The sequence below is a fragment of the Pinus tabuliformis genome, chromosome J (genome assembly GCF_031772625.1).
Source record: "Pinus tabuliformis cultivar Carrire ecotype Pingquan chromosome J, CPIR1, whole genome shotgun sequence".
Taxonomy (NCBI): domain Eukaryota; kingdom Viridiplantae; phylum Streptophyta; class Pinopsida; order Pinales; family Pinaceae; genus Pinus; species Pinus tabuliformis.
In genome coordinates, this window is record NC_142295.1 from 939,713,894 (window position 1) to 939,730,187 (window position 16,294).

Consider the following 16,294-nt stretch of genomic DNA (forward strand, 5'->3'; position numbering starts at 1 on the left):
CCAACATTCAAGGGGTCTCCCTGATATGTGGTCCCAGTTAGAACTCACACCATTTTGGATAGGAGCCCCATTTGGAATATGGCCTGGTTGTTAGGTAACTAAATATTTTCCTTGGCTTTAACTGTTAGCAAGAGAGAGGAATGAAAATGTGCCTTCGAAAAGAAAGTGAGTGTGCCTGGAGAGTGTTCGGTTGTAAGTGTGTCAAGTTTCTTCTATTGCGGAGGGAGAAAAGGAAGTGGGCCTCTAAGAGAGAGTTAATAGTACCACCCTAGTAGAGACACATGTAACCAAGAAGGATCCATCTAACATCCAATGGAATAGTCCACAAATATGTGACGGTCAATACAACCAATCAACAAGATAGATTTGTCTAATATCAAGTGGAATAGTCCATAAGGATGTGACAACAATAGTAACCATTACATCAAAATCTCAATATGATAGGTACTAAAATAAATGAAATAGTTCAACTACTTTAGCACAGATGAAAAAAACCATGAATTACAAACATCCACAAAATAGTCTTACAAATATTAATAATCCATGCATGAAGAATGTGCTAGCCATGAGGCTTCTTATATATTAAGTAAAAGTTACAAGACACATGTATACAATAAACACCACTAGCTCCAATAGTGGAGTGTTGGAGCCACTCCTTGCTCCCCAAAAGAACTAGTTTTGCTCTCTAATGCCTTGCGGGAGGATCCACGGTGAAAAGTCCTTTTCTCACACAATGATGGTGTATATATAACCAATGAAGTGATACTTCACTTTCCTTGTGACTCTTTGACTACCCTCATGATTCTTTGACTTCCTATGAATTTTTGAATTTTCATGACTCGTCATATTCTGAATGTGTCCTTTGGACTTCCACTTTACAATACATTTTGAATAGATAATTACATAACCCACAATGATGATGTGGCATATGAAAAATCATGACATGACACTGCTGACATGAACTACTTGATGACATGGCAATGTCAATCCAATTTTGTTGTTTCTTGCTACATGTCTACTTAAGGATGATCTTCTATCCACCTCCTTGTGGCTTAGAGGTAAGGAGTTTTTAATGATATCAAATATTGAGCTGTGGCCACAAACTGGTGTCCATTTTTCTTCTCTTGATTGATTATATTGTATAATCAGCTATGCAAGTGTTTTTCATCATGTTTCCCTTCTCCATATCCTTCTCCATCATATTTTCATTGTATGATGGAGTACCTACATCTACAATCCACTCCTGACGAGACGACATTGGTCTGATAAAAAACCCTATTTTGGAACATGTTGATCCACTAGTTGAGCTGGAACCAGGTTGTAGGTTGCAGTGGGGCTCAATGACTGCATAATTGTGCAGCTCAGGGGCGAAGCTTGAGCCTTGAGACTACGCATTGCACAATTTAGGCTAGACTAAGAAGGCAGACTTCATAGTTATAAGGCTCAATGGGCTTAGCTGAGAGGTTTTTCACTAGTTGGGCTAACTGTGTAGTTCTAGGAGGCAAAGTAGGCCCGGGGATTGTGCAATTATGTAGCTCAGGAGATCAAGGTCTGAACTTCATCTTAGAGACTGTGTAATGCGCAGTTGGGGCCAAGCTGGAGAGTTGGATTGCATAATTATGTGGGCCAAGTCCCTTTAGCACTAGAACTACGCAGTGCATAGTCCTGGGAGGAAGGAGTTGTGCATTACCCAATGGAAAGGAATAAGGCTCCAACTTGAGGGTTGGAACTATGTAATGCGTAGTTGGGAGATTCCAGATGAGTCTAAGTTGTTGGAAAATTTCTGAAAATTGTCTAAGTGTGGGGTCAATGAACTGATGTGATCAAGGACATGACTTGACTATGACCACACTTAAGCACTTGATGAAACAGCAACATAGATCATTCATGAAACATAAACCACACATTTCTCTCAGCGCGACCACACTGTGATGACTTATGACAAGTGCGACACCAAAGGTACACTTTGCGACGACCGTGACGACACTTGTGCGACAATGCTTAAAACTTTGGGAATGAGTGTGGTGGATGTTGACATGGTTAGATCAACTCATTTGCACAAATATAACCCCTTGAAACAACCAAAAAAATATTCCACATATTATGTGACAACTAACATGCGAGAATACGACATTTTTCCTTTCTTGCAAAAGGTACCAAAACACTTAAATAAAACACATGAAATGTACTTCAATGTTTGCGACGACAAAATGCAAGAACAAGGTAGGCTCTAAAATTTGGTGCAGGCCAAAATTTTGGAGGTTGTTGTAGAAAGGACAACAATAATGTAGGTAAATTAAGAATTTTGCTTGAATTTCATAAATTCAAGAGTACAAATGTATATTTATATAAAATGTAACTCTTGGAGCACGAGAAGGGGTGAGATAAAGAGGAAATAATTTCTAGATGAGTTTCTTAGTTGTGTATTCAAGGAAAATGTGCAACTACAATGAAATTACCATTGTATGTATTTTTTTCAATATTGATATGTGTCCATTTCCTTCCATCTCTCCACATTTTGATTATAATGTGTATTAAATCTCTAGAATAAATCTGGAATCATATGTTTATAGATATAATACTCAATTTTAAGCATGGAATTAATGTTTGCTAATCCAGTACCAAGTTGTGTTATAGTTGTGGAACTCAGTTTGAATCAAACTAATCAATACAACTATGAAATCTATGGGTTGAATGCTTAGTAAGGTTAAACCCTATTGGAATTCCACCTTTATATTTCTAGTATTGTGAAGCATAGCGATAATTTTACTGCATCTAAGACAAACTTTTAAGTGGATTTGAGTATAAAAGTTAAATGATGGCCATCTCTATTGATGTATAATTATGAGCTAGACCCTCTCCATGGTTCAATATATAAGTCCTGTGAGTTATCTGTTGCTATTTTTTAATTCGCTAACACTTGTTATATTGTATAGCTATGACAATTGTCTGCTTCACTCATTATTTTATTTAAATAACTATTATTTATCACTCCAACTCCTGTAGTTGGATAAAATTATCAATGAAGTCCCATGTTTTTATGGTAAATCACATAAGCTTTAATTGTTGATCATATGGAGTGGGATTTTAATATAATCCACTAATAATCAAATTCTACAAAATAGCTTAGTATGTATCCATTATTATGTGCAAGAATTGTTGAAATTTGTCTAAGATTCTAATACTAACTTGAAAGGAAAAATCATTTGTCTTTTCCAAAAATAAGGATGTCTAGATTTTATGTAACTATAGTAAGCTTAATAAAACTTTACATCATTATGCAAATGAGCTGCAAATTTTTTCATGTAGTTATCTTACACATTATCTTGAAATGGATGGTTGTTCTCCTCATTTTCTTGGGCTCTATTTTCTAGGCATTGTTATCTTGTTGGATCACAACTCAAGAAAAGGTTAATATCTCAATTTGATTTCTTTCTTTAGCCACTTGCCTCTCCAACTGCAAGTTGAATTCTTTATGGTTGGTTATTGCATATGGACTTTTTTTTTTCAATAAATCAAAGATCCCATTTAAAATATTACATTTACATTGCACGCCATTTTCACTCATTAAGTGAAGGGTCTCTTCTAAATATGAAAACTTGTGTGTTATTTTCTATTTAGTAAATGGTGATTAAACTTCATATTTAATTAACGTTGGGAAATTTGTGTATTAATGGTCTTTCAAGGTGATGGATCAACATGCTTTATGGTGAAACAACCCAACTAATTGGATTAATGATTTTCTTGCACACGATTTTGTGGATTACACACCCTAAATCCATAATAAGGCAATTGGTTGTTGGAGTGTATAGTTCTTGGATTTTATAAATATGAACAACCACAAAATATTAGAAAAAAATAGTATTGTGAGTCTTAGTATTCAATGGGACTTTTACTTCTCTATTATGTTGATGGTTGGTAAGGTGGGACCTTACACTATATATTTCTTTCTCCTACATGTGGTTTTTCAACACACTTGGAACCAAATAGGCCTTTACAACCTTCAAGGTTTTCTTCCTATGGCCTATCAACATTTGTAATAAACACTCACCTTATGTAGCCCATAGGTATACCACAAAATTTTTTCGTGATAGCCCTATTCTTATTGCATCTCTATCCATGATAGGGCTCAGGAATATAACCATATTAAAATCACAAATACTTCATCTAACAACTCCCTTAACACTTCCTTAGAAAACCATACTCAACCTCCAAAGAGCCTTACAATAGTTCTCCAACAAATCTTGGACACCCCAAATATTAGACGAGAACTTGGTTTATAACATAACTGAAATTTAAGCCACAAAATAGACTTGAAATTCGCCTTTAAAACACCAAAAACCAACCTTCAAATTGGACCTGAACTTAGTCTTAAATGCACCAGAACTTGGCCCTAAAACTAGACTTGAATTTGAGCTTCAAAACTCTAGGACTCGACCTTCAAACTAGGCCCGAACTTGGGCTTCAAACACTAGAGTTTGGCCCACAAAAAAGACCTAAAACTCTTCCTCAATAGGAGTAAAGTTTGTCCTTCAATAGGGCTAAAAATTGGGTTCCACAAGGCTAAAACTCAACCTCTAGAGTAGCTCTACCACTTGCTTTCTAACCAAGACCAAAAACCTTCCCAAAGAGTGCCAAAAACCTTTCTTGCAGGAAAACCTCTCTAACTTAGGTTCACTTCACTTCGTTCATGAGGTATGAACCTAAAAAATGATCCTTTTCTTGCCTATAAAAACATGAATTTTATTGAGCAAGTAAGTCCTAGTTTCCTCCTTGTAATAACTATATATAGCGTGTTTGATCCTCAAAAGTAGGGCCAACTTGTCCACTAGATGACCTGACTTGTGTATTGGCTAGGCTGACTTGGGTAGACTGTATAATGAATAATAAAAAAAGTATTTCTCCTCAACCATGAGGAATTATAGGGAGTTTCATATATTGTTGGAAATGTATCATAATAAGATTTCTAAGAATATATATTATTCTTTGTTTTGATCTAGGTAATTGAAGAAAAAATTCATTCAAATATAGGGTATCTTAAAGAGGCATTAAAATTACAAAAATAATATCTCCAAAATGCATGTCATATATCATTAGAAAGGTCTCAAAATAATTTATTTTACTATATAATTTTCTCTTTCATTTGAACAACCTTTGAAATCAATAATAACCATTTTCAACAGTCGCCCCCTTTTTATTGATGGAAATACTTATATATATGCTTCTTCTGATAGTTTCTCCCCCTTCCTCCATTATTTTCATTCTTCTTGTTAGCTATCCCATTGTATACATTCTCTCACCCTTTTACATTAATACCAAAGGGTGCTCCCTTTTTCTACATTTTTCAACACTTCTTGGCATATGTTCCTCTTTTTCTTTCACTGAGGACTGCTCCCCTTGAGTTTATGCTCCAATTTTTATCTTCATATTGAGGCTTTTCATTCAGTGTCAAATTATGCACATATTTATCCATAGATTAGAACATCATATGTATATAAATAATGTCTAATACAACTATGCTCCATCTAGTCAACCCGTATATTTATATTTAGAGTGTCTTTAATATTGGATAGGCCCAACTCCACTGAGGCTAAGCTAGATGTCCCCATAGAGGCCTTCTAAACAATAAGTTGCTAGATGATGGATTTTTGTAATTTATTTGAACCATATTCCTCATTTACAAAGCCATCCTTTTGGGTTTACAAAGCCTCATCCTCATGGAATTCATGTTCACCATAATCTATAACCACTAAAAGTTCACCCCCAAAGGGAAATGTTTGATGCACACTAATATCATGTTTTCCCTATAACTCATCCTTTATTCCATCTGGCTTAGAGTTTCTTCTTAATACAAACCCTCATGCTCTTCCTATTTAATTGATCCAATGAATGTAAAGAATGGAAAACAATTGCAAATGCAATGAGTACTTGAAAATTGCTGGCATCAAGAGCATGATTACGGGAGTTAGAATCCATGATCCAATTCAAAAATAGCAGGAAATAAGGTATTAGATGGAATGAAATTTTTTGGTCTTCTACATGCCTTTTAATGACATGCAAAGTTACAATAAGCACCGTGTTTAGAAGAATGACTACTCATTCCTAGGTCCACTTCACAACACTTAACAAAAAAAACCATAATTTTCAAATACATATCAATTAATGTAAAGGAAAGGCCTTTTAGAGGCTAAATAGTGTTGGACACATAATTCCATCAAGGCATGGAAGAAACAGTTAGAAATATCATCTCCTTTTAATATCCCATATTGCTATAACAATGTAATTAAATAAAATATGCTTTATCATTCACTCTGGGAGGATCATAAATATGAGCTTTGTCTTCAAAAGCGCTTCCAACCTATTCACATAAACCAAGAAAATCAACTAACCCACGATCTCAGCTGGTTAGTTTGTTGTCATCCCTATTTTCCCCAAGCAGACCAGAAATAACCTTCTTATCTCTAGATTTTCTATCCTTCTCCTCTTTCCCAACTGAAGATGCTTTTTTACCAACTGTATTTGATGAAAAATTTCTTACATATTCAATTAATTTCCACAAGGACTCAAGAGAGCCTGGCCTTTCTGCCATCTTCCCTTGAGATTCAATAAGATTGTAGGGCTTAGATGCACTAACCCAAAGTTATTTTATAGCATAGATTTGAACAAGAAATATAATAGATTTGGTTGCCACAACATTATGGCCTTCATCCACAAGTTTAGAAAGATGCATGGAATATTATGTAAGGTTAATTAGTTCAGAATGAATAAGTGTGATAAGTATATCCTTGTTGAATTTGTGTTCCCCATCTAAACAAATAACACATCATGTCAGTTCCTTTAAAACCCATATGAAAACATCATGGATGGTCATCAATACAACAATATGGGTCAAAACATGTATGCTTCTTGATGGATTCTGATACAATCTCTTAAAAACCTTTTGTTCTTTTGCCATAGTTGTATCATCTCTACTAATATATTGCAAAATAATATGTGAAATCTCTAAGACAAGTCCATGAATTTCATGATAATTGGAACCCTTTGAGATTGAAACCTCCAATGTTTGAGACATGACCTCATACTTATTCATCACTTCACCTTTGTTTAGAGAGGGATCCAAACCAAAAGTCTCCTTTGACCTTCCTCCTCTTCTCTCTCTATATGTTGCCTCTCTTTTTCTCCCTTCCGAGCCAGTTCTTAAGATCTCTCCTGCTCATCAATCATCCTTTGCATATATAAAGTTTTCACTTATTTAGTCCATTGATGAGGTGGACCTTGATTCTTTTAAGGAAGAAAAACCTAGCTCTTGTGCATTGCATTGATTTAGCACATCAGATGTAAGTTTCCATCTACAAAGACCTTTGCCTTGAGTATACATATTCATCTTGGGATCTTATTTTTTTTCTTCTCCACATCTTGGTGTATTTTTCTCTATGCTTACTAGAGATACCTTCTTCCTTGATTTTTTTAGGAGACCATCTCATACTGCTTTTGCAATGATGTGATATATGCCCATAATTATGGCATTTGGTACCGTACTTGAATAAGGGGGTGAATGAATTATGATTTATATTATTATAGCTATTGGACCTTCTTATTTGAATGCATGAAATTTTTCTTCTAGAGGTCTGATACAGGCCTTTATAATCATCCCTATCATAGGTTCTACAATTCCTTTATTTATGTCCAAAGTTTGTGCATGAAAAATAATGATGAAGAAATATAGTTTGGTACTTGTCTGAGAAGGATTGTCTTGATGAAACAACTCTTCAGAAGTTTTTCTTATTTGGAGAAGATTGAATTATTTACTAATCCTTATCTCTTATTTCACTTCTACTTGTATAACTTCTATCTTTAGTATCTCTTCCAAACTCGTCTTGATTTCTTCCCTTGTTTCCACTAGGGTTGGGGCTTTGAAGAATATTAGCATGACTTTCATGTTTTTCCTAAATCTTATTTTCTAGTCACCTAAGGCTTGCATATTCTTTGTATGAAATCTCACCCACATAACCAAGAACTATTTTTTCATAATTTCATCTTTGATTGATAAGAATATCATAAAAAATTTGAGAAATTTTTAAGTTCTTGTTGAGTTTTTCTACTTCATTCCTTAATGACACAATTTTTTCTTCAATCTTCTCACAATTTTCTTCTTTTTCCTTCAACTGGATTTTCATCACTTATATTGTTATCTTAGCTTCTTATAGCTAAATTTTCAAGGATATAAATTCTTCAAATTTTGTATCTCTCTTTTATATTTGGATCAATTTCTACTTCTAGCTTCTCATAATCCTCAACCTTTTTGTTGAAATGACTTGAAAACATTTCTTCTTGTTAGAAATTAATTAACGGAGCAATGAAATACACAAAATATTGTGGAAACACAAATACAAAAATGCATAAAACAAGAGAGACACAGATATACGTGGTTCACCCAATTTGGGATACGTCCATGGAGAAACAACCAATCCTTCCTTTTATATTATCTAGCAAAATAAAGAGATACAACCTACAATAGATTTGTTGTAATTTCCTATTCTCTCTCACACAACCTCCTCTCTCTCTCGCTTAGGATATTCGGGAGTGGTGCTCCTGAACCCTTGCCAGGGGGACCTCATTAAAAGTATCAGTCGCCCCCCTGACCCCCATGACGACTATTATACGGGAAACATTTCCACCCTATTTAGGAACTGGGGCCAACGCAACTGAGACCTATGAATCAAGAAGATAATCAGGCTCCACATGCAAAAATCTCCCACTTGGAGATTGATTATATAAACTTTATCGTTGCTTCACTTGATGGAAAATGAATCCACTTGGACCCGACTGTTTCTCATATTCACCATCATACTTGAAGACCAATTGAAACTAACTAGAATCTTAGTTTCTTCCTGGTTACAACCTTTGTTAACATATCTACAAGATTATGGCTAGTGCATATATTTTCCAGCTTCAATTGTACATCTTCCAACATTGGCCATATGGAATGGTACTTGAGTTGTATATGTTTAGTATTGGAATGAAAATTTGAGTTCTTTACAAGATGAATGACAGTCTGGATGTCACTATATAACCTTCCCATTTCCTACTTCTTGCCCAGTTCATCCATAAACCTTTGTAATGAAAGCATTTCTTTACTAGCCTCTGTAGCAGTAGTATACTATGCTTCCATTTCTATTCCACCTACAATAAACACATACCCTGTTGTGCTCCTCCTATTATCTCTATCACCTACCATATCTGCATCAACATATCCCTGTAGAGTAATGTTTGAACCACTAAAGCATAATGCTTAATTTGTGGTACCTCTCAAATACCTGAGAATCCAATTCATTATCATCCAATTCTTTTTTCTTGGATTGTTCATATACCTGCTTACAACTCCCACTACAAGTGAAATATCAGGCCTTGTGCATACCATTGCATACATTAAGCTTCCAATTGTTAACGCACATGGAACTTTACAGATATAATCCATCTCTTCCTAGGTCTTGGGATACAACTCCTTACTTTGTTTGAAATGGATAGACAAAGGCATACTAACTGGTTTTACATTCTACATATTAAATATTTCCAACACCTTTTCTATATGCTCACTCTCAGATAATGTTAATTTGTGACTTTTCCTGTCTCTAGTTATTCTCATACCAAGGATTTGTTTTGTAGCACCCAAATTCTTCATTGCAAATGAATTTTCCAATTCATTTTGAGAACATTTATTTCCTGCATGTTAGAACCTGCAACAAGCATGTCATCTACATAAAACAAAGATATAATATGGTTTCTATCATTTTTCTTTTTAAGATAAACACAATGGCCAGAGTGGCATCTAGTATAACCTTGTTCAGACATAAACCTATCAAATTTTAGATACCACTACCTTGGGGTTTGTTTTAAGACAGACAAGCTCTTCTTCAACTTGCACACTAATTTCTCCTTCCCTTTGACCTCATACCCTTGTGGCTACTACATATATATTTCTTCCTCCAAATCCCCATAGAGAAATGTGTCTTTACATCTAACTACTCAAGACGAAAATTGTTTACTGCCACTAGACTTAAAATAGTTTTGATTGAAGTCATTTTAACAACATAAGAAAAAAAATCATCAAATTCTATACCTTTCTTTTGTGCAAACCCCTTCACCACAAGTCTATCCTTGTACCTATGTTTTCCTCCATCTTCTTCCTTCAACCTATAAACCCATTTATTCTGCAATGTTGTTTTACCAGAAGGAAATTTGACTAAGTCCCAAGTTTGGTTATGCATCGAGGAGTCCATCTTCTCTTTAATGGCTTGCTCACACTTCTTTCTAGTTTCTACTTGCATTGTTTCTTCATATCTTTCTAGTTCACTAGAATCAGTCAACAATACATACTATAATGAAGGAGAGTATCTTTCAGGGGGTATACTTATCCTGGTAGATCTTCTAACACCGCTTTCAGGTGTTTGAGGTGTCTGTTGCTATTGTGGTTATTGTTGTTGTTGTGGCTATTGATCATTATAATTTTCAGGAACTTTTACATTTTTTGTGATCTCATCAAGCACTGTGTGTTCTTTGTTTTCCTTTTTCTATTTCTTTTCCTACATCTAACCCTTATACAATACCTTTTCATTGAATATGACATCTCTGCTCCTAATGATTTTGTGATTTTCATAGTCATTTAAGCGATAACCAAAATCATTAACACCATATCCAATAAAGGTACATTTCTTTAATTTTGCCTCAAGCTTTGTTCTGTTTTCTTTATTAAGGTGGGCAAAGGCTTCACAACCAAAAGTATTTAAAAATGAGAACTTGTGCATACAAATGTATGGAAACCTTCTTAGGTATCATTTTTGGGTGGCTCTTGCTATTATGTTACTTTTATTGATGACGCAACTAGGAAAACCTAGATTTATTGTATTCAAAATAAATTTGAAGTATTTGCTACTTTCATGAAATGGAAAGCTTTGGTTGAGAATGAGATAGGAAATAAATTGAAGTATCTCAAATCATAAATGGAGACAAATACTACAATAAAGATTTTTGATTTAGAGCATGGAATTCGCAGAGAGAAGACAGTTCTAAGAAAACCACATGAAAATGGTGTGTCAGAAAGGATGAATAGGACAATCATGGAGCATGCAATGTGAATGAGATTGCATGGAGGATTTCCCTTACAATTTTGGGTAGACTCGATTCATTATAATGAAAAATTTAAAATCAACTATGAAATTTCAAATAGTGGGATCGGGTTGCTTGACGAGCATTGACATGGACCCTAGAGAAATATATATATATATATATATATATATGAAAGATACAAAATAAAACAAAAAGCCAAATATTGAAAAAAAAAAGCACAAAAGAATTTAAAAAATAATAACAAGTAATAAAACATAAAAAAACATGACAAAAAAAAAATCAAATATAAAAAATATATAGAAAGGACAAAAAAAAACCATAAAAATAAAATCAAAATTAATTTGTAAAAAGAAAAAAACAAAACAATCAAACAAAAATAAAATAAAATAAAAAAAGGGGAAAATATTTAAAAAATAGGCATAATTTAAGAAAAAAATAGAGATTAACAAACAAAAAAATAAAAATAAAAATCTTTTTTGAAGCTAAAAAAATAAAATAAAATAAAAACCAAATAAAAAATAAAAGAAAATTTAAAAATAAGAAAAATTACAAAATTTAAATAAAAATAAAAAAAATAAAAAAATTAAATTTCCCCGCCCACCTCAAGGCTCAACTGGCCAAGGTTGGAAGTGGGCTGAAAAATACAAAATAAAACAAAAAGCCAAATATTGAAAAAAAAAAAGCACAAAAGAATTTAAAAAATAATAACAAGTAATAAAACATAAAAAAACATGACAAAAAAAAAAATCAAATATAAAAAATATATAGAAAGGACAAAAAAAAACCATAAAAATAAAATCAAAATTAACTTGTAAAAAGAAAAAAACAAAACAGTCAAACAAAAATAAAATAAAATAAAAAAAGGGGAAAATATTTAAAAAATAGGCACAATTTAAGAAAAAAATAGAGATTAACAAACAAAAAAATAAAAAAAATTCTTTTTTGAAGCTAAAAAAATAAAAACCAAATAAAAAATAAAAGAAAATTTAAAAATAAGAAAAATTACAAAATTTAAATAAAAATAAAAAAATAAAAAAATTAAATTTCCCCGCCCACCTCAAGGCTCAACCGGCCAAGGTTGGAAGTGGGCTGATTTGTGACAAAAAATTAAATCATAAAAAAAAAAAAAAAACAAAACAAAACAAAACAAAAAAACAAAAAAAGCAAAAGCAAAAACAAAAACAAAAACCCAAAATTAACTTGTAAAAAAATAAAATAAAATAAAATAAATAAATAAATAAATGAAAATATTTTTTAAAAAACATATAATTTAAGGAAAAAAAATAATAAAAAAAAACCAAAACAATTTTTTTAAGTTAAAAATAAAAAATAAAATAGAAAACCTCCTAATAAAAAAATTATATAATAAATAAATAAATAAAGCAAAAAAATTAAATAAAAATTAAATTAAAAAATAAATAAAAAATTCCTCGCCCACTCGACCCCACCACCCAACCCCTCTCTCCCTACCAATCCTTCCCGCTCACCGCACCCCACCCTCCCTCCCTACCTGCCCATCCCACCCCTCCCTCCCTCCCTCCCCACCCACCCTGTGGCCCAACCGGCCTAGGGTGGCGAGGGGTTGATCCCATGCAGGTCCCTCCCTGCCCACCTTGCGGCCCAACCAGCCCGGGGTGGCGAGGGGCCGATTCTTCCCAACCGACCCCACCACCCAACCCCTCCCTCCCTACTACCCCCTCCCCCCGCACCCCACCCTCCCTCCCTACCTGCCCATCCCACCCCTCCCTCCCTCGCTCCTCGTCCACCTTGTGGCCCAACCGACCTAGGGTGGCGAGGGGTTGATCCCACGCAGCTCCCTCCCTGCCCACCTTGCGGCCCAACTAGCTCGGGGTGGCGAGGGGCCAATTCCAAGAATCGACCCCTCACCACCTCGGGCTAGTTGGGCCACGGGGTGGGCGGGGAGGGAGGGCGGGATGGCATGGGATGGAGGAGGGGTGGGGTGGGCAGGGAGGGAAGGCGGGGTGGGATAGTGGGGTGGGCAGGGAGGAAGGGCGAGGTGGGTGGGGTAAGGCCCTCGAGTCATCATCACACATTGGCGAGTCGGGCGCACAAAACCGACGAGTTGGCGATGGGTCTACCCGACCAACGAGCTGGGTCAACCAAACGAACCAAGGATGCACCCACAAGACGAGTTGAACAAAATGACTAAGTGCAGGTGAGCGAGTTGGTGAGTTATAGGGGTGAGCGACCAAATGTATGGGCACCCCTACGCTTGGGCAGACAGGTGGAAAATACACTAAGTGGTGAAACAATGGGTCAGCTTGGCGGTGGAAAGCCCCCATGCATGGTGGATGAAGTTTATAAGTAAACATGGTGGAAGAAGTGAGGAGGGAATCATCTAACAAGATGAGCAAGACAGTCCAAGTTAAAGGGGTAGACAAGTCTTAGCGAGGTGCAGGATGTGCTCGCACAGTGGGTAGAACAGTGTTTGAACAACAACGTAACCGGCGGGTAGGAAGGACTGATTTTCGAGTGGCAATTGCACCACAGGCTGGCGGGTGAATCGCAGGCTGGGGGACAGGCGGGTGGTGAACCATAGGGCAGTTGATGCACAGAAGGGTGGACGAGCTGTCAGCAGGTTGAAACATGGGCACCGCGGTGACATAGGCAAGGTAGCCAGGGTGGGCGGTGTGCCTGCGGCAAGTCTAAATGGGGAGTCGGGTGGGTGACCCTGGTGGGAGGTGCACCCATAGTAGAGTCTGAATGGGAGTCGGGTAAGGCGACCGAGAAACGAGTTGGAACAAAGTTTGCACAGCGCGTCGGCACGATGGTGTGGGTGTGTTGGGCAAGTCTGCACGGTGCAGCGGTCGAGTCGGGTAGACCGTCCGAGCTACACGATAACCACTTTGTTGTAAAATTTATATAACTCGGTTGAGCTTGTCTCCTGAGGAAAATTGTAAAACAACATTTATAAAAGATTATTGTATTTACATGTGTCTTGTGTCTCTTGCATATGGTTGAAAGTTTAATGTTTATTCCGCATATTAATAAGTAAATATGATGAAAGATAAAAGTGTTAGGCATAGTTCGGAAAATAAATTAGAAGATAAAATGTTTAAGTGTTTAGCTAGTGTCGCACATGGACTAACTCATGAAAAAAGATTTGGGGGCATGATAGATGGTATCAGAGGAAATTGCAGAAACTAGGTATGTATGCAGTCTGATGTTTTGGACAGGAAATCTTGGATTCATAGTTTGGGGTTCCTGGGCTTGGAGGTTCATGGCAAGACCATCCAAGCATTGGTGGACACGAGTGCCACACATAACTTCATGACTACATGTTTAGCAAAAGAAGTTGGGCTGCAGATTATCCCTTAAGATGTGGAGGTTAAGGCAGTGAACTCAAGGGCTAAAGTGGTTGGATTGGAAAGCGAAGTGCCAATTTGAATTGAAGACTAGCAGGGTTGGTTGGACTTCACAGTGATGGAGATGAACGAATTTGACATGATATTGAGGCAATATTTCTTGAAGGGCAATAGAGTGGTTATTGTCCCCTTCTGCGATGAGATCATGCTAATTGGAGGCTCACGAACTTAGACTTTGCCTACTCATAAGCAAAGGAAGGAAGTCAAGGTGCAACATGTTTCTGCACTAATTTTGGAGAAAGCTATGTGTGAGTCAGATGTAGAGGCATATGTGACAGTCATTAGAGAAGTTGATAGCAATGATGGAGTGGGGACGCATATTCTAGCTGAAATTTCTAAGGTGCTGGCCAACTATGCGGATTTGATGCCTGATGAGCTACCAAAGAAACTTCAACCAAGGTGTGCAGTGGACCATAGCATTGAGCTAGAGCCAGGGAAGAAACCTCTGGCAAAAGCTCCTTATCAGTTTTCAGGACTAGAGTTGGAGGAATTGAAATGAAAGTTGAAAGAGTTGACTGATGCAGGTTTCATAAGACCTTCAAGGTCCCCAAATGGAGCTCCAGTATTATTCCAGTGGAACAAAGACACAAACAAGCTACGAATGTGCTGTGATTATCGTGCTCTTAAGAAGTAGACAATAAAGAACAGGTATCCTTTTCCATTAGATGTAGATTGCTTCGATAAGCTTGCGAAAGCCCGAGTGTTTTCCAAGCTATAATTGAGGCATGGTTACTATCATGTGCGGATATCAGAAGGAGATGAGAAGAAGACCATAATTGTCACAAAGTATGGAAGTTTTTAATTCCTTGTTATGCCATTCAGGTTGTGCAATGCTCTTGCCACATTTTTCACTTTAATGAATGATGTACTACGTCCATATTTGGATTCGTTCGTAGTAGTATACTTGGACGATATCATGGTGTACAGTGATAACATGGAGGATCATAAGAAACACTTGGCTTTGGTGTTTGAGGCACTGAAGAAGAGTCAGTTGTACTTAAAGAAGTCAATGTGTATGTTTGCCCAAACCAAGGTTCCGTTCCTTGGGCACATTGTGGGCCAAGGGCACATACAAATGGAGCTGAGCAAAGTGAAGGCAATAGAGGATTGGGCTGAACCGAAGAATGTCCATGATATGAGGGTGTTTTTGGGGATGACCAACTACCAATGGGAGTTTGTAGAGGGATACTCCAAAGTGACCTCGTCAGTGACAAACCTTTTGAAGAAGGCTAAGTGATGGAATTGGATGGAGAAATGTTAGATGGCATTTGAAGACTTGAAGAAGAGGATGGTTTCGTCACCGATACTGAAGTTTCTTGACTTCGAGAAACCATTTGAGGTACACACAGATGCTTCAGATTTTGCGATAGGAGGATTTGTTATGCAGGATGGGCATCTGATGGCATATGAGAGTCAGAAGTTGCAAGACAGGGAACGAAGGTATCCATTTCATTAGAAGGAGATGACTGCAATCATCCACTATTTATAAGTATGGAGGCATTACTTGATTGGGAAGCCTTTTGTTGTCAAGACTAACAATGTTGCAGAAAGTTATTTTGCATCACAACCAAAGTTGTCAACGAAGCAAGCTCGTTGGCAAGACTTCTTGGCAGAATGCGATATGATTATCGAGTCCAAACCGGGTAGACTCAATGCAGTTGTAGATGACCTTAGCATGAATAGACAGTTAGACACACTTGAGGAGGAAGAAGACTGGGCATCACGAAGTAGGAGTTGGGTACATATGACCGAAGAGATGCAAAATAAGCTCAAAGCGAGCA